Below are 19,182 nucleotides of genomic sequence, written 5' to 3' on the forward strand. Positions count from 1 at the left end.
GTCTTTGATAAGAACCGTGTAGATTCGAATAAAAGGTATAATCATTCACTAAAGGGTTTAGCAGTCTCCAGACGTCGACTAAGTGTAATTCTGCTAATGAATTACTAATCATTCGTAGTGCTCGTTTGGAAAGGGCAGATTTATTTGAAGAGGAGTCTAGGAGCGGGTTTAAGGTGACATTGATATCACCACCTAGAATCAGTATACCTTCTTGAAAGGTAGATATTTTTGGAATAAGGTTTTTAAACCAAGTGGCTTGGTCGACGTTTGGGGCATATATATTCACAAATGTATACAAACATTTATCAATATATCCCTTGAGTAGCAGATAGCTGCCTTTTGTGTCCTGTTGGTGAGAACAGTATTGGAAGGGGACACGTCTGTTGAATCCAATGCTGACCCCTCTGGATGCAGAAGAATTAGAGCCACAGTAGAACCATACTGGATAATTGGAGCAAGACAGATCGGGATATTTATCAAAATTAAACTGGGTTTCTTGTAACAGCAGGACTGAAGCCTGTTTTTTTTTCCATAAAAGAGAAAATTTGGCATCGTTTAGAGGGCGAATTACAGCCTTTTACATTATAAGATGCAATTTTAAGATTAGCCATTTAATGAAAAAAGAGGATCCCGATCCGTCTGGTCCCGTTCGATTGGTATCCTCATCCACCCATAGAGCCGCATCCGTGACCCTTGTATTGAGTCAGACTTATATGAGGAAGTATAGCAGATCCACAAAATAATAAAAAAAAAAGTAACATAAAAGGAAATAACATAATACCAAAAAAGTATGAACATCAGTAACTTGAGCGCGTATGCGCTAACTAACATAATGTCGATCATGGGGGTAGTGAAAATCAAAGTGAACGCCCTTAGGAGTGCGCGGTTTTTCCCATTGGTCCACTGCAGGAAGGGTCGGGAGAGAGGAGAGATCCTGAACTATGTCCCAATTCTGAATGTTCAGTGGGTTGATATTTAAATGGTCGTAGACCTGGTCCAGGTCTGTAAAGGAAGAAACCGCCATCTTGCGACCTTCAAAGAAGAAGGATACTCCAAAGGGTAAGGTCCATCTGTATAGGACGTTGTGCACTCTGAGCCAGTAGGTAAGTGGCTTTAGGAAACTTCTTTTTTGTAAGGTGGACTGCGCTAGATCCTGGAAAATGGAGACGATATAACCGTCCCAGGTGACTTTTCCTGATTGCCGCGCCTTGGTAAGGATGGCTTCTTTGACCGGGAAGGCAAGAAACTTGCAAATTATGTCTCTGGGGGGAGCATTTGTGGCCGGTTTAGGCCGTAGTGCCCTATGTGCCCGCTCCAATATAACATTGTGTTCCGAATCAGTGCCCAGGAGGAATAGGCAGATCTGTGTAATCTTATGCGGTATATCACTCGCAGCAATCGATTCTGGTATGCCGCGGAAGCGCAGGTTGTTCCATCTGCTACGATTCTCTTGGTCTTCCAAGGCCGCGTACAATGTGTTTAGATTCGATTGGATCGAGCAGACATGTTGAGAGACCGCTAGCTGATGTTTTATGATTGCGGTTTGCGAGTCCTCTAAAGCTTCAACTCTCCGTCCGATATGCTTAATATCTTGCTTGATGGTGGACAGGTCAGAGCGCATAGGATCAAGGGTTGCGGATAAGGAGGACTATTAGTGTGTCCTTAAAGTATTCTCTGGATAGAGGGAGAGCATCCGTTTCTTCTTCTCTCTCTGCTACAGCTTGAGGCTGTTCTTTATGTGAGCGGCTGCTGGATCGCGGGGAGATCGGTGCCATCTTGTTGTCTCTAGCCACATAAGAAGAAGAAGCTTTTTTGATAAATTTGTCCATTTCTCCCTTGTTCACCGCCGATTTTTGTGGATCGGGACCTTCACTGGCTTTCGCTCCTCCAATTTTCACCATGATGCTGTCTTAAAGCTGGTTTTCCAAGCTAATAGGGCGATTGTTCACACGGAGCTGAGCACTCACACAGCCATAAACTGCAGGCGCTGGCTCTGCCCTCCGCATTCCACTCTTCTTGAAGGTTGGCCCTCAGGTCATTGAGGTTCTGGGGTACAGAGTTATGAGCCTCTACATGGCAACTCAGCTGATCCCATAGGTTCTTAATAGGATTCAGGTCTGGAGAAAGTGCAGGCCACTCCATTTGAGGTACCCCAATCTCCAGCAGCCATTCCCTAATGATGTGACCTTCATGAGCTGGTGCATTTTCATCCATGAAGATGAAATTAGGTCTATGTTGTTCATGCAGAGGCACAATGACTAGATTAATGATGTTGTTCAAGTAGTATAGGCTTGTCACTGTACTACACAAAGTGGTACTGTATCACAAAGTGTAGAGCAGTTCTGTACTGACTAGACACATCTGCCCACACTGTAACACCATCACCACCAAAGGCAAACAGTGGCTGATGCAGAGCACTCACCTTGGCATCTCCAACATCATGGTCTGACATGATACTTGGGTGCCTCTCACCTCCCTTAATTGTGCCTGGAGTAGTGCGGCATTCATCATCTGGTTCCACAAGGCATTGTTCACAATGAATAAGTCATCCGTGTGGAAAGGATCTCAACTTCTATGCATTTCTATGACTCTTCCAGTCTCTCTGCATCTCTGTTGCAACCTGCTGATGACACTCTGTGACGACACTCTGTGACGTTCTAAGCTCAACATCCTGCTTGGCAAGGTACTGTTGATCAATTGTTAGATGTCATCTTGGTCTCATGATGTCAAAATGTGAACAGCATGATGAGGAGGACTGTTTAAATACCAATTCTAATTGAACCAGGAAATTTATTGGCCAATTCATGGTTCAAACACCTGTTGTGAATTTTGCAGTTAAGCTCTTTGTTAGAGAACAGAAAGTTGTGCAAAAAGTACAGAAATATTGAACAGTTGGACATATGCATTCAAAAGTTTAGAGAAGGGCACTTTAAGTTCACTTGCAAAGGCTAGAGTGCATTTTACTGTAGGTTCAGCCTGAACTTTCACCCACAAGCCAAATATCCCTTACTTTATGTGAGTAATGCAGGTCTGACTCCCAAGCTAGCTAGTGACCCTGATTCAGATCACCATCTTACCACATTTTACCACTATGTTCTGCAATCACTACCAGTGACCCCATAGGCTTCTCTGAGGGTTATCACCGCAAACTCAAGTACTTGTAGTTGTCAAAGAAATACACTTTCATTTCACACAGTTAATATACACAAAAATGTAGATAAAAGGATAGCTACACAAATTCAAGATTTCACACACCTTCTATAGCCATTTCATATGGAGATAATTAACATCTCTGAATATATCACACTACTAAATCTAATTTAATGGCCAAAAATTAATACAATGGGATATAGCCCTCAATTTATTTACTGGATATGGTCATGCATACAAAAACTACAAAATTAGACAAATACCATTTACAAGAAAATTAATCATTTGAAATGATAATGAGCTATCTAACAGCAAAAAAAAAAGAGAGGCAAAAAAGATTGATCTGGGTCTGCCAGTAATTATAATATCATGGGTCAATCAGGCAAATAAAACTTCAATCTGCTTCTAATGCATAGAAAAAAACAAAACAAAGAAAACATTGTTGATCTGGGAAACAAATTACATTGTTGCATATGGATTCACTCCAAGTTATCTTGTCCTTGATATGTTTATGAAATATGCTGTCATAGATATTGTTTTGTTAGCTTTTTTTAAGTAGGAGTTTTCATTATGTAAAATGTGTTTATTCAGTAACTACTTTGGCATCTTTGTACAAAGGTAGAAGAAATAGTAAAGAAAAAAAGACTAATATGATGGTTACAGTTATATCAAATGCATAATGTTTTTATGTTTTTCTTGTTTTAACCTGTTACGGACACAGGGTGATGTACTGGTACTTAAGGACACAGGACGTACCTGTACGCCCTGTGTATTTCCGATCACCGCGCGGCGGGTGGTGATTGGAACCCGGTGCCTGCTCAAATCATTGAGCACTGAGCAGACATCTGGGGACAATGCGCCGGGGGGTCCTGTGACCCCCCCATGAATTCGATCGCAGCAAACTGTAGGTCAATTAAGACCTGAGGTTTGCTGCGTTTCTGGGTTACTCGGGTCTCTGAGGACCCGATAACCCGGAACAGGATGGTGATCGGTGGTGTGATATTACACCACCAATCACCATCCTGCGATCCTGGGCGGGAAGGAGGTTCAAATTAGAGCAGAGGAGAGAGGAGCGCTGCACGTCGTCAGATCTCAGCACCCCCCATCTGTCCAGGCATCACCCCATCTGTGCCCAGCACCCGATCTGTGACCCAGCACCCCCATCTGTTCAATCAGGTACTTAGGGAAAGGCTAGGGAAAGGTTGGGTTAGGCAGGGATATAAAAAGGAAAGTTAGTGGAAGTAAAAAAAGAAAAGAAAAAAGTTTGTGATTGCATCACTCTAAATCGAGTGTCTGGGGTCCACAGTAAAGCTGTGTGACCCTAGACCCCCCAGGGGTGCTGCAGCTTGACCTCTGCCCCCCACTCCCCCCCACAACTTTTTGGGGGCGCAGGCAGTTTTTTTTTTGTGCATATGCTGACTGTGGCCGGCACTCTTAGCGTCTGGCCACTGTTAGTGCATCGCACACCCCACCGCTGATCAACTTCGGACTGTTGATTAGCGGTTTGGAATTTATATTTTTTTCACTTTTTTGCCCTTTTTTTAGTTAGTCTTTTTTTGTCTGTTAGGTTTAGGGTGAGTTTGGGAACACTCTTGCCCCCACACAACATCTATCGATGATGATGAGCCCCCAAGGCGGCGGAGATGTCGCCAGGCGGAGCAAGGGGACCGCCATGCTAGGGACCCTGTGGCTCACCCTAGTAAGAGGAGCTCTGGGGCTTGTACTAGTTTCCAGCCCACCAGTTAAATCCACCGGAGCCCCCTGCCAGTGAACTTGCCTGGTTTACCCCAGAGCGTTTTGAGCCCGTGATTCCTGATTTTGTAGGCCAACCAGGAATCCAGATTTCCACAGTGGACTTCACTGAATATGACTACTTTAGTCTTTTTTTCAGTGAACACTTTGTAAATCTAATAGTGAAGCAAACAAACCTGTATGCCCAACAGTTTGTTGCTCAACACCCGGGCTCCTTTTTGGCTAGGCCCGGTCAGTGCAGCTGAGATGAGGACATTTTGGGGCCTCGTGCTGCACATGGGCTTTGTCAAGAAACCTAGTGTCAGGCATTACTGGAGTGGGGACGTCCTCTACCAGACCCCACTTTACAGTACAGCCATGACACGTACCCGGTTTGAAGCCATCCAGAAATGCCTTCATTATTAAGATAATGCAGCATGTCCCCCCCAAGGTGATCCTGCCTATGACCGCCTGCACAAAATCAGGCCGGTCATCGATCACTTTGGGGCCAAATTTGTACAGGCCTATGTACCTGGAAGGGAGGTCGTGGTTGATGAGTTTCTCATTGCGTTCAAGGGGAGACTCATTTTCCGCCAGTATGTTCCCTCAAAGCGGGGAGGTACGGCGTGAAGCTGTACAAACTTTGTGAGAGTACCTCAGGCTACACTTACAAGTTTTGTGTGTACGAGGGGCGAGATTCCCGTATTCAACCCCCAGAAAGTCCCCCCACTCTGGGTGTTAGCGGGAAACTTGTGTGGGACCTTATGCACCCACTGCTAGAAAAGGGTTACCAGCTGTACGTGGATAACTTTTATACTAGTATCCCCTTGTGCCAGTCTCACGCCGCCAGATCCACGTCCACTTGTGGGACCATGCGGAAAAATCAACGCGGCCTCCCTGCCCACCCCCTCCAGGTACCTATCCCCAGGGGTGAGACCTGTACCCTTACCACTGGAAACCTGTTGCTGGTCAGATTTAAGGACAAGAGGGATGTCCTTGTACTGTCCACAATTCATGGTAATGGAATCACCCCTGTCCCTGTGCGAGGTACCGCAACAACGGTCCTCAAGCTCGATTGTATCATTGACTACAATAGGTATATGGGAGGAGTTGATCTCTCTGATCAAGTCCTCAAGCCATATAACGCCATGCGCAAAACCCGGGCATGGTACAAAAAAGGTGCGGTCTAATTGGTGCAGGTTGCCTTGTACAACTCTTTTGTGCTGTCCCGGAGTGCTGGCAACACAGGGACATTCATTAAGTTCTATGAGACAGTCCTCAAGGCCCTGATCTTTTCTGACCGGGAACTGGAGACGCCCGGATCGTCCCTGGCCAACACTTTACAGGTGTGATCCTCCATACCGGAAACAAGGGACAGACCCAAAAAAAGTGCAGAGTGTGTCGTAGGAGGGAGATACGGAAGGACACCACTACTCTGTGTGACACGTGCCCCGATCATCTGGGTCTCTGCATTGACGGTTGCTTCAGGGAGTACCACACTTCCATGGAGTACAAAATTTATATTCCAATTTAGCCACTGACAATCGGATAAAAAACTGGTTCTCAGACTTTAGCCATTAAAACAAATTAATTTATTTTTTCAAAAATATTATTTTGTAACACTAAAATAAATAAAAAAGTAGACATATTAGATATTGTTGTGTCCGTAATAATCTGCTCTATAACCTTACATCACAAAAATTGTAATAGCAAGCGATCAAAAAGTCATATGCTCCCCAAAACAGTGCCAATTAAACCGTCCTCTCATCCTGCAAAAAATGAGCACCTACCTAAGATAAACGGCTAAAAAAATAAATAAATGACTCTTAGACTTTGGAGATACTAAAATGTTTTTCATTTATTTATAAAAGATAATATAGTGTAAAACATAAATAAATTAAAAAAGTAGACCTATTAGGTATCGCCACGTCCATAAGAATCTTCTCTATAAAAATACCCTCCCTCAACCCCTCAGATGAACCCGTTAAAAATTTCAAAAATTAAAACGGTGCAAAAAAAGGTATTTTTTTGTCACCTTACATCACAAAAATTGTAATAGCAAGTGATCAAAAAGTCATATGCCCCCGAAAATAGTGCCAATAAAACTGTCCTCTCATCCCGCAAAAAAATGAGCCCCTACCTAAGATAATTGACTAAAAACAAAAAATAATAATAACTCGGTCTATAAAGATACTAAAATGTTTTATTTTTGTTTATAAAAAGATAATATAGTGTAAAACATAAATAATTAAACTAGTTTTGGAGGTATTAATATGTATTATAGAAGTAGAGAAATTGAAACTTGGAAATTTGCAATTTTTTTTACAAATTTTTTACTTCATTTTACCAGTGTCATAAAGTACAATATGTGACGAAAAAACAACCTCAGAATGGCCTGGATAAGTCAAAGCGTTTTAAAGTTATCACCACTTAAAGTGACACTGGTCAGATTTGCAAAGAATGGCCTGGTCCTTAAGGTGAAATTAGGCTGTGTCCTTAAGGTGTTAATATTAAAAAATATAAAAAACATTTTTTTTCTTTGCATCTCCTTATTCTGACCTCACAACAACTTTTTATATTTCTGTCTACGAAGTTGTGTAAGGTTTTTTTTTCTGCGTGGTAACCTTTAGTTTTAACATACAATGGTGATTCGACAAAACATTTATATTTTAATACGTCAGACATTTGTGGATGTGGTTATACCAGTAATATTTAGTTTTTATAGTTTTTTTTATATGTAATATATATGTATAACCTCTTAAGACCTGTACCAGTTTTTTTATTTAATTTTTTTATGCTTTCAAAGTTTTATTTTAAATGCCACTATTTAATTTACAATAATTTTTTTTTTTTTAACTGGAAAAAAAAAATCTGATAATTTGATTCAGATGAAATAAAAAGGGCACATTTCCGCCATGGTTTTTTGGGTAATTTTTTTTATAATTCTAAAAAAAAGAATGATAATTTTATTTTGTGGGTCAGTATGATTACAGAGATACCAAATTTATATAGTTCTTTATTTGTTTTTACTATTAAAAAAATAAAAACTTTTAAAAATAATGCTAAAAATTTTATTTGAATCACGATACTCTGATATCCATAACTAACATTTTCATTTATTTACAGATATATGTGAGGGTTTATTCTTTATAGGGTTAGCTTTAGTTTTTACTAATATTATTTTGGGGAGCATACATATATACATATATTTAAATAGCACATACTTTTTGGGATGTGGTATATGTTTATTTTTTAACTTTTTTATTAGATAAAATGGGAAAGGGGGATTTACATTTTTTATATATTTATTTTTTCTTTAACATTAACATTTTTTTAGTCCCCTAAGAGAACTTATACATACAATATTCTGTAACATATATTGTCAGTGAAATCCTGACAGGCTGCCTTTCAGGTCATGGTCTGGGCACGACTTTGCAAGTAGCTCATAAGACCCAAGGCAGTCATAGCAAACAATCAGAACCCTGTGATTTCATCATAGAGGCTCCAATTGGAGGGCATATGGAGCGGGATGAGTTGATGACCCAGCTCCATACATTTCTTGCAACCTGCTGACATACTATTAAGTCAGGTGGCATAAAAGGGAATGCAAACTTATTTTAAAACCTTTATTTTACCCATTTTTTAGATAGTTACTATCATAGACTGTAATGGCTTACCATTACAATCTATGGGAATAGTGCTATGTTCCTATTAAGTCCTGCCTGAGTGAGAGGACATAATATTAAATTTACTATCACAGGCCTGGGAGCCTTCACATGGCTCCTAGCTATCATAGCAACGGAACAGCCTCCACAGTCACAGAATGACCATTTGGTCACATGGGCAAAATTTACCAAAGCTAGACAGCACTGACCAGCTAAGGCACCAGTTCGAATCTTGAGCAAACATCATATTTAAAGACCCAACATCCATTATATAGTAGATGTTCAAAGAGGGTTGAATTCTTTTTGGAATTGTTCTCCTGACATGGGTGTTTTAGTAAATATGCAGCAATATTCAGTAGTACTCTGTAGAAAAGGTGGTGTTGCGAAATGTAGGAGAGAAATATTAAGTATTCAAGGATATCCTTTATAGTAGAAATATGCAAATAACAAGTTCTGGGGTGGAAAAGGCCTCTTCGTCAGATTACTTAAAGCTGATGATAGGGCTCTTTTGGCCCTAAAACATGTTGTTTGCATGGTTTTACAATAAATAATATCCCTATATACTTACCTACTTCTGGCATATCTCTCCTCTGCATTGGTAAGGGCACCTTCTCTATGGAATATTACCAAATATTGTCACATTGATATAGCAGGCCCTGATCTGTAACTAAGGTTAGTGCCAGAGCCCTCAAGAGTGTTGTTCTTATGACACAAGCCACAAGGTGATACTCCATTGTTTCTGAACAACAACACCAGTCCCTGCATTTCTACCCATTCTTCTACCCATACCCACTCTTCTTGTGTTTTAGCAAACAGTAAATTCCCTATAAGATAAATCTTGAGTCTCTTGTCTCATACAATTTTTCCTGGAAATTTATGAATGCATTAAAAACTGGCTTTTACCAATGCGCTTGTCAATGAGGCGCCTTGACATTATGACACTGTCCAATCAGTCCTGGCAGTGTCAGACTGTATAAGGACATATTCTATTCACAAGTATTGTACACAATGCACTGATGTGTCCTTCCTTACCTTTCTTCTTGGCTGGTCATGATCTCATATGTGCATGTCACAAGTTTTCCAAAACAACATTGCAATATTATGGTACTAGGTGTCAATCCTACTGTATATATGTCTATGTACCCCTACTGGTTGTGCAATTAATTGCAGCCTATCAAGAGTTTTACCAGCATGTTATCATTTTCCATTCAATTGTTTTAATGAAAAAAATGAGTCATTAACTAAATTAGAGCTAAGGTAAAGGACCCTTTAAACTGGCCGAATCTCTGTCAGATGATCACTAACAAGCGTGAAAGGAAACATTCATTAACGATTTTCTAGCAGTGTAAAAGTGCCACCGAGCCACTGGGCTATTGAAGACCTATGACCAAGGCTACAGAGAGACTATAAAACTACTCCTGAAAGTGTGGGCCACAATTAGGACATGGTTGAAGGTTAAGGGTTCACTTATATTTACGCCTCTTTGGCATAATTTCTATTTACAAGGGCTGGATGAAATTGCAGCTGACACATTTTGGCAGAAGAATAACATTTTATATATTTCACAGGTAGTTAAAGATAGAGAAATTAAACCTTTTATAGAAATGACACACACTATAAAAAATCTTTCATGGTTTAGGTATTTTCAATTGCGATCTGTATTATCTAGTTTGGATGATAAGCGGCTGTTGGATATAGATAATCTATCTTTTCTGAATGATTGGGTACACCTTCTAGAATAAAAATTTCCAATATATATAAGTTATTACTAAAGACACGGTTTAGTGATACACAGTCACCAGGACAAAAAGCGTGGGAGGTGGATTGTCCGAATTTACAAATAGAAGGGTGGGAGAATATTTTTGGGAATTTATCTTTATTATCCCAGAACTTCAACCATGTTCTAATACAATTCTATATTTGTCACAGATTATATATTACTCCCTTGTGGATGAATAAATGTGGGTTAAGAGATTCGTCCAACTGTCCCAAATGTGACACTGTAGGAGCGGACTTTCTCCATATGATATGGACTTGTCCAGAACTTATAAATTATTGGAATAGTATCAATAACTGTATTATGTATAAACTAAAAATTCGAATTCCTTTTGAACCACAAGTATTTGTTCTTAATGATCTTTCCAAACTAAAAAATCACAAGTATCAAAAGATTTTCCTGAGCAGAATACTGATGTTGGCTAGAGTTCTGATCAGTCGGACCTGGTTTGCCCGTTCCGCTCCAGACATAAATACATGGTTAAACTTAACTGATAAGGTAAAGAACTATGAGAAAATTATATATAAACGGAGGGAAACTGAGTACCAGTGGAGCAGGATATGGGGTGGTTGGAGGATTTGAATAGCTGAGGTCAGGTTGTTTCATATTTGGGGGTCCTACTTTGACGCACCACAAATTGGGGGGGAGGGAGGGGAGGGTTTTCTAATTGCTATGAAAAGACGAGTTGAATATATTTATGTTTATATATAATTAGCTGGGTCACTAAGAATTGAGAGATTGTAAAAATCTTATTTATTGTAAATGTTTTGTATTTTGCCCAATAAATTTTTTGAAACCAAAAAAAAAAAAAAAAAAGTGCCACCGATTGCCCGATGAATGAGCAAAGTGAGTGCTCATTCATCAGGTAATTGCATGACTCACGCGGTCACAAAAATTGTCATTTGCAGGCAGCAGATTATGCAGATATAAACAACATCTGCTAACGGCACATAACGAGTTAGTGTGGGGACAAGTGGTAGCATTAGTGATCACTCCTTCCCATACTGTGGAGGAGATTGTTGCATGTAAATGCAGCATTCTCTTCCACTGACGAGCAGGCACTTGTCAGGAAGGAATGCTTCCTTCCCAAAAATTGCCTGCAAAATTGGACCGTGTAAAGGGGCCTTAAGGGTAGTGTGGGAATTTACTCTGGTAGACAGGTTAGCGGACGCAGTATAGAGGCAAGGAACTAGGATATAAATCAAACTTCAGTGTTTTATTCACACTCAACAAAAACATAACAGTCTTAGGGCTTGTTCACACACAGCAAAATAACACAGTGTTCACCTGGAATCCTAGGTGTCAGTTCACACACAGCAAAATATCAGTGTTCACCTGGAATACTAGTTGTCAGTTCACACCTGGCTGAATGTTCAGCCACAGAAAAGTTCACTGGCCTCTTTCAGGCCAGACAGGTCATCTGCATTTCCCTGTAACCTGCCTGCCCTATGTTCCACAGAAAACCTAAAGTTTTGTAAAGACAAGAACCACCTAGTGACTTGAGCATTCCTCTCTTTGGCTCTTCGGTCTGTACCACAAACTCCCTCTTGAAGTTGGGCGTCACCAATACCAGAGACCCACACAGGGCCGACTTCAAAACGGAGAAAGCCTTTTCCGCCTGCTCATTCCAGTGGACCGTCACTTACTTGCGTCCCTTCAAAAGGCCTGTCAATCGTGTGGCGACTGTAGCAAAATTGGGGACACACCTCATATAGTAATACAATACCCAGAAACAACTTTACTTGCCGAGTAGTGACAGGTTGGGGCCAATTCCTAATTGCCTCAATTTTGTTCACCTGAGATTTGATCATTCCACGCCCAATTACATACCCCAGGTACTTGGTCTCTTCTAATCCTATTGCTCACTTTTTTGGGTTAGCGGTTAAGCCAGCCTTCCTAAGGGAGTCAACTGCAGCCTGTACTTTAGGTAGGTGACTTTCCCAGTCAATGCTATGGACAACGATATTGTCTAGGTACGGCGAAGTGTACCGACGATGTGGATGGAGTACAATATACATTACCTTTGAAACGTGGCGGAAGCTCCATGTAGAACAAAGGGTAATACCTTGTACTGATACAGTCCCTCTGGTGTGATAAAAGCCATTTTTTCCTTAGCAGCCTCCGTCAAGGGTACCTGCCAGTACCCTTTGGTGAGGTCCAACACAGAAAAATACCGGGCTTGGCCTAACTTCTCAATAAGCTCATCTACTCGGGGCATGGGATACGCGTCAATCTTAGACACCTCATTCAGTTTGCAGAAACCGTTACAGAACCGCAATGTCCCATCTCGCTTGGGTATTAAGTCTATCAGACTGGCCCATTCACTTTTTGACTCCTCGATGACACGTAGCCAGAACATTAGCTGCACTTCCTCCAGGATGGCTTGTCGCTGAGCCTCGGTACCCGGTATGGTTTTAACTGGACTTTTGCATTAGGCTCAGTAACAATGTCATGCCAGATTACGGACATGCGCCCAGGGAGGTCCGAGAACACATCCATGTTCCGACTAATGAACTCCATGGATTCCTGAGCCTGTTTAGAGGAGAGGCTGTCAGCAATTTTCACTGTGGCAGCCAAAGGGGCCAAAACCACTTCCCCTAGGAACCCTGGCCGTGGGCTGTCTTCCGTACAGGTTTCCCTATCTTTCCAGGGTTTGAGCAGATTCACATGGTACACCTGCTCCGGCTTCCGCCTCCCTGGTTGGTGAACCTTGCAATCTACCTCTCCACTTTTTTCAAGTACCATGTAGGGCCCCTGCCACCTAGCTAGAAACTTACTGTCTATGGTTGGTACCAGAACCAACACCCGAGCCTGCCTATTATATACCCAACTCTGGGCTCGCTGTGCTGCCTCCATATGCTCCCTAACCAGAGGCAACACTATTTCCATCCATTCCTGCATCTGGGTGACGTACTCAACAACACTTTTGTGCGGTGTGGGCTGTTGTTCCCATGCCTCTTTGGCCATGTTCAAAAGATCACGAGGGTGTCTGCCATATAGCAGTTCGAAGGGTGATAACCCAGTAGAGGCCTTGGGCACTTCTCGCCATGCAAACATAAGATAGGGCAGAAGAAGGTCCCAGTCCCTCCCATCCTTAGACACCGCTCTTTTTAACATATTTTTTAGTGTTTGATAAAACCTCTCTACCAGGCCATCCGTTTGTGGATGATACATGGACGTCTGCAGCTGTTTTATGTGGAGCAACTTACAGAGTTCCCTCATTACCTTGGACATAAACGGGGTCCCTTGGTCAGTCAGAACCTCCTTAGGCAGACCCACTTGAGAAAGCATCTCCATTAACTCCTTAGCCATGAATTTGGCTGAAGTATGACGCAGCGGCACTGCCTCCGGGTACCGAGTAGCGTAGTCGAGGACTACTAAGATGTGTTGGTGCCCTCTAGCGGACTTCGGTACTGGGCCTATTAGATGCATAGCGATCCGCTCTAATGGAACCTCAATAATCGGGAGAGGGACCAGGGGACTACGGAAATGTGGCTGGGGGCTGGTTATCTGGCAAGTTGGGCAAGACTTAAAATAATCTTCCACTTCTCTGAACACACTGGGTCAGTAGAACCACTGTAGAATCTGGTCCTGCGTTTTCTGCTGGCCCAGATGTCCCCCAAGAACATGTTGGTGGGCTAACTCCAACACAAGCTTGCGATATGCCTTGGGCACCACCAGCTGTTCAATATGCTCACCCCCTTAGTTGATTTACCCGGTATAGCATCTCCTGTTGAACTACAAAACGGGGGAACATATACTTGGCCCCCAGTTGTTGCGGCTCACCCTTAATTACTACCACATTTTCCCAGGCTCGAGACAGAGTCGGGTCCTGGTGCTGTGCTGTACCAAAGTTATCTTCGGAGACGTTGAGGAGATGTTGAGGTCTGCCAACTCCGGACCCAGCGGCAAATCCTCTATGTCTCCTACCATCACACTTAGTGGGGTTGTCTCCCCATCTTCCACTGAAGTGGCGGTCACCCCTACCGCTGGCCTTTCGGACTCAGGAGTTCACGTGCCTGCCACCGTGGATAGTGACACCAGGGCAATGGAATAGTCCTTTAAGTATCCATGGATGTACACTATGCCAACTTTTTGGGCAGGATTATTGGCGGGCCGCACCAGGGTAGCTCTTACCAGGGACACCAGGCTCCCTGAATCCAGCAGTGCAACTTCCAGGGTATCTCCCACTTTCACCTGGCACAGGTGACTATTGTCTATAGTCTCGGAGGTTCCTGTGGCACACAACTTCCTGGAATATAATGAGTGGCCATAGTTGGTGTCCATGGGTTCACGCCGATGGGGACAGTTGGCCCTTATGTGTCCAGGCTCCTGTCATCGCCAGCAGACCAAAAAAAACTAAAAATTGATGGTATGGTGTGGTATATGGGGTACAAAGATAGTGGGGCCATTCTTCATCAATGGAAACCTCAAGGCCACTGGATATGCGAAATTTCTACATGATGATGTGTTTCCCTCTTTATGCACTGAAGCTGGCACATTCCCTGAGTTTTTCCAGCAAGATGGTGCACCACCACATTATGGGTGTCAGGTCCGAGCATTCCCAGATGAACAGTTTCCTGGAAAGTGGATTGGTCGTCGTGGGCCAGTTTAATGGCCCCCAAGGTCTCCCGATCTGACCCCCTTAGACTTTTATCTTTGGGGTCATCTGAAGGCAATTGTCTATGCTGTGAAGATACGAGATGTGCAGCACCTGAAACTACGGATACTGGAAGCCTGTGCTAGCATTTCTCCTGCGGTGTTGCTATCAGTGTGTGAAGAGTGGGAGAAGAGGGTTGCATTGACAATTCAACACAATGGGCAGCACATTGAACACATTTTATAAGTGGTCAGAAACTTGCAAATAACTCATGAAAGAATAAAGTTACGTTAAAACCAAGCACACCATTGTTTTTCTTGTGAAATTCCAAATAAGTTTGATGTGTCACATGACCCTCTTCCTATTGAAAAAAACAAAAGTTGGATTCAAAATATCCAACTTCAAAATGGCCACCATGGTCACCACCCACCTTGAAAAGTTTCCCCCCTCACATATACTAATGTGCCACAAACAGGAAGTTAATATCACCAACCATTCCCATTTTATTAAGGTGTATCCATATAAATGGCCCACCCTGTATATAAAAAAAAAAAAAAAATAGAATACATAAGAGAAAATAACAGCGTTTTTCCTGGTCTGATATTATTTCTTATTCCGATTCACATACAGTAGTGTTTTAAACATGTCTAATAGGTTGTCTCAAGAGTACACACACATACTAAAAACGTAAGTTAACTCCTCTGATAGACTATAATAATGATTGACTGTATGCTCCATGGTAAACTAAAGTAACAACATGTCTTAATAACTTCTGTGACCAAATTACATAGTAAGTAGATCTAGAAGAACATGAGCATATGGGGTATAGCACTGATGACTGACGTTTCAGTTTAAAAATGACCATTTAATCTTCCTTAACACATTTATTCTTCATTATTCCTTGTATATGCCCTTCTAAGCTATAGTTTGCAAAGCTGGAGACATCTGGCACTGTAAAATTAAGAAAATAGTTTAGAAATGTTGCATGCAGCTAAAAACGATTGCAAACCTTATATAGACAGAAGTCGAATTTAATGAAATCACCTAATGAACAAAGTAACATAGCGTATAATGCCTATTTTAGAGCAATATAATTTAAGTTATCAAAAACTCCACGGAGGGTTTATTAGAAATTAGACATGTTTCTTAGGACATAAATATACAAATATGTGTTGACATATATATAGTTATTTACATAGAAATTTTACCATAGTGATCACTGTATCTTTTTGAGGTTTTAGTTCCCAAGAAAATATAATGCTGACAAGGGGGATGGGGTGTTTGTATGTTTTGCTGACAGAATTTTCATAGGAAAGTTTAAATGTTCCCATACACATAAGCCTAATGTTGAGAGAAATGGACAGTATTAATCAAAACAAACATTTGTCATATGAGGGGTTAAATATTGATTGCCATTATTGCAGATTGCAGACATCAGCACGGGTGTCTGCTGGGTGAAACAGCACATAACCAGCAGTTATGTTGTCCACTTCACTTTGGATAACATTCACTATACATATATGGGGTTAAAGCAACCTGCCTCTGTTGGTGTAGGTCCCATGTGTGTTAACAAAACAGCTATGACTCATTGAGACATAAACTCCATGAGATTAAGGCACACTGTGAAATTTGGTTCCAAGACATTAGAAGAAAATCCTTTAAAAGTCCTTTAGGTGCAAGGTGTGACCTCCAAGGAACAAACTTGTTCTCCCAACATATTCCCCAGATGTTTTATTAGAGTGAAATCTGGGGAATTTGGAGACCAGGTCAATACCTTGGACTTGTGTTATGTTCTGAAAACATCCCTGAAATTGTATTGCAGTGTATCTGGACACATTATGCTGCTGAAAGAACCCACTGCCATGTAGGGGCTATTGTTGCCACGAAGGAGTGTACTTGATCTGTTTAGGTACTTGTGGGGTCATTTATTAAGCTGAAATATGCCTATATTAGATGTATTTCAGGCACAGATTTGGGCACAACAGCTAGTTGCTTATAATATGAATATATTTATTTAAAGTCAGTTATTAGGAGGACCAAGCACCCTGGTTTTTATGTAAACAAATTAAGATACTTAGTCTGACCTTCTATGGAGTTGCTCCTGGTGTCTAGAAAAGGTGAGGACTGTACTAACCTAATTTAATTCTCTTTACATATAGATTTAGATTAAGTAAGATTTCTAATATCATTGACATCTATGGTTACTCTTTGATGGAAATAGTATAACCTGGATTCCACCCCAAATTTTTAAACCTTTATGTACTGATTTCATATTTGAGTTGGAAGGCCAAACAGGCTAAGATGGGGTTCTTCTATCTTCAGCATCCAATAGTCCTAAAATATTAGTCTATTAGTATATAATTAGAATATAATTAGTGTTGAGCAAATTGAAGTTATCAAACTGGAATTTGATCCGAATTTCAGGAAAAATGTCATTTGCTATAAATCCTTTTTTGTTAGCACTTCGTAGTCAACTTAAATCCATTCAAATTCGAATAAAAATGGTCAGAAGGTCCCAAAATTGAAACTGGAAAAAAAAAAAATACACAGTTCGATCAGGAAAATAAAAAGAAAGTTATCAGTGTCAGAATATGGTGGCACAAAGCAATCTTTTTTTTATTAGATTTTGTTTTTTAAAGCAGTAAAGCATAACAAAAACCATCAAAAATTTTTTTCCATAATGAGCTACAGAATAAAGTTAATATGTGATTTGTGTGGTAAACACCATAAAAATTAAACACTATATGCAAAATTCTTCTGTGTAAACTGAGTGTGCCTTTTCAAAAGGATAAAATATAACTTTTATTCAGATACATTTAAAAATCAATTGAGAAAGGTGGTAACCAAAAAAAAATGCAAGATAGGGTTGGATGGCCAGTATTCACCCTATATACCAGCTGGGGGTCGATGTAGATGGCAGTACTCCTAAGTCGCTTCAGCCTGCCGCCATTTTCCCTAGCAAACCCTATCTCAGGTTGGGGAAATCTAGCATGGCTGTGTGTTTGAGCACTTGCCCTGAAAAGAGCGAACCACAACCTCTGGATACCTTGGGCCTGGTCTAAAGCATACCCTCACTTTATCTTGCTAAAAAAATTCTTGCTCAATTATTCCTAGTAGAGGGCTTTTACGCGCTTCACCTATAACATCCAAGAAGAATTGTGTTATTTTTTTCACACTGTTGCCTGAAAATATTTTTTAAACCTATATGATTTACCATATGCACCGCAACATGGTGCAATTGATTAATTATTTTATAAAAAATTACAACTTATCATTAGAGTTGAGCGGACACCTGGATATCAAACTTCGGAAAAAAGTTTGAGTTCGGGAACCGAATTTGACCCGAACTTGACCCTGAAACCGAACCCCATTGCAGTCAATGGGGACCCAAACTTTTGAGCACTAAAATGGCTTTAAAAATGTAATGGAAAGAGCTAGAGGTCTGCAAATGTCGTCAAAATGTGGTTAAGAGCATGGCAAGTGCTCTGCAAACAAATGTGGATAGGGAAATGACTTCAAATAACATAAAATACGCAAAAATAAAAAAATAATAGACTTGATCTAAGAGGACCAGGTCCATATGGAGTAAGAGGTTGAGGAGGCGGTGGATGTGGCGGTGTAGGTGGAAGTGGTGGTGGAGGAGGAGGAGGTAGCCAAAACTGGTTTTTGTTTATTTATTTTTTAATTAGGGTACACCCCAAAACATTGGGAAATATAACCCTCCAGTCATGCTAAACACACGTTCAGACAATACACTGGCTGCGGGGCAGGCCAGCACCTCCAAGGTATAAAGGGCAAGCTCAGGCCAAGTTGCAGGGGCTGACCCCTGTCAGTTAGTTTGTGTAGGTGTGTGCATAAATACTGCCCCACCATGTCGCACGTCCCTGTGATGTTCACAATCCAATGTGATATCAACTTTCGATGTTCTTTTATGCGCCTACCATGGAGATCACGGGTGGCAGGGAATCAGGGTTCCAGGCCGGAGAGGGAGCGTGAGAAAAAGAGAACACATTTAAGGCTACTTTCGCACTAGCGTTCAGAGCGGGTCCGTCTGATGTCTGCACAGACGGATCCGCTCCTATAATGCAGATGTTTGGATCCATTCAGAACGGATCTGTCTGCATTATAGTTTTAAAAAAAATTCTAAGTGTGAAAGTAGCCTGAACGGATCCGTCCAGACTTTACCTTGAAAGTCAATGGGGGACGGATCCGTTTGATCTTCAAACGGATCCGTCCCCATTGACTTACATTGTAAGTCT

The sequence above is a fragment of the Bufo gargarizans genome, chromosome 3 (genome assembly GCF_014858855.1).
Source record: "Bufo gargarizans isolate SCDJY-AF-19 chromosome 3, ASM1485885v1, whole genome shotgun sequence".
Lineage (NCBI taxonomy): Eukaryota > Metazoa > Chordata > Amphibia > Anura > Bufonidae > Bufo > Bufo gargarizans.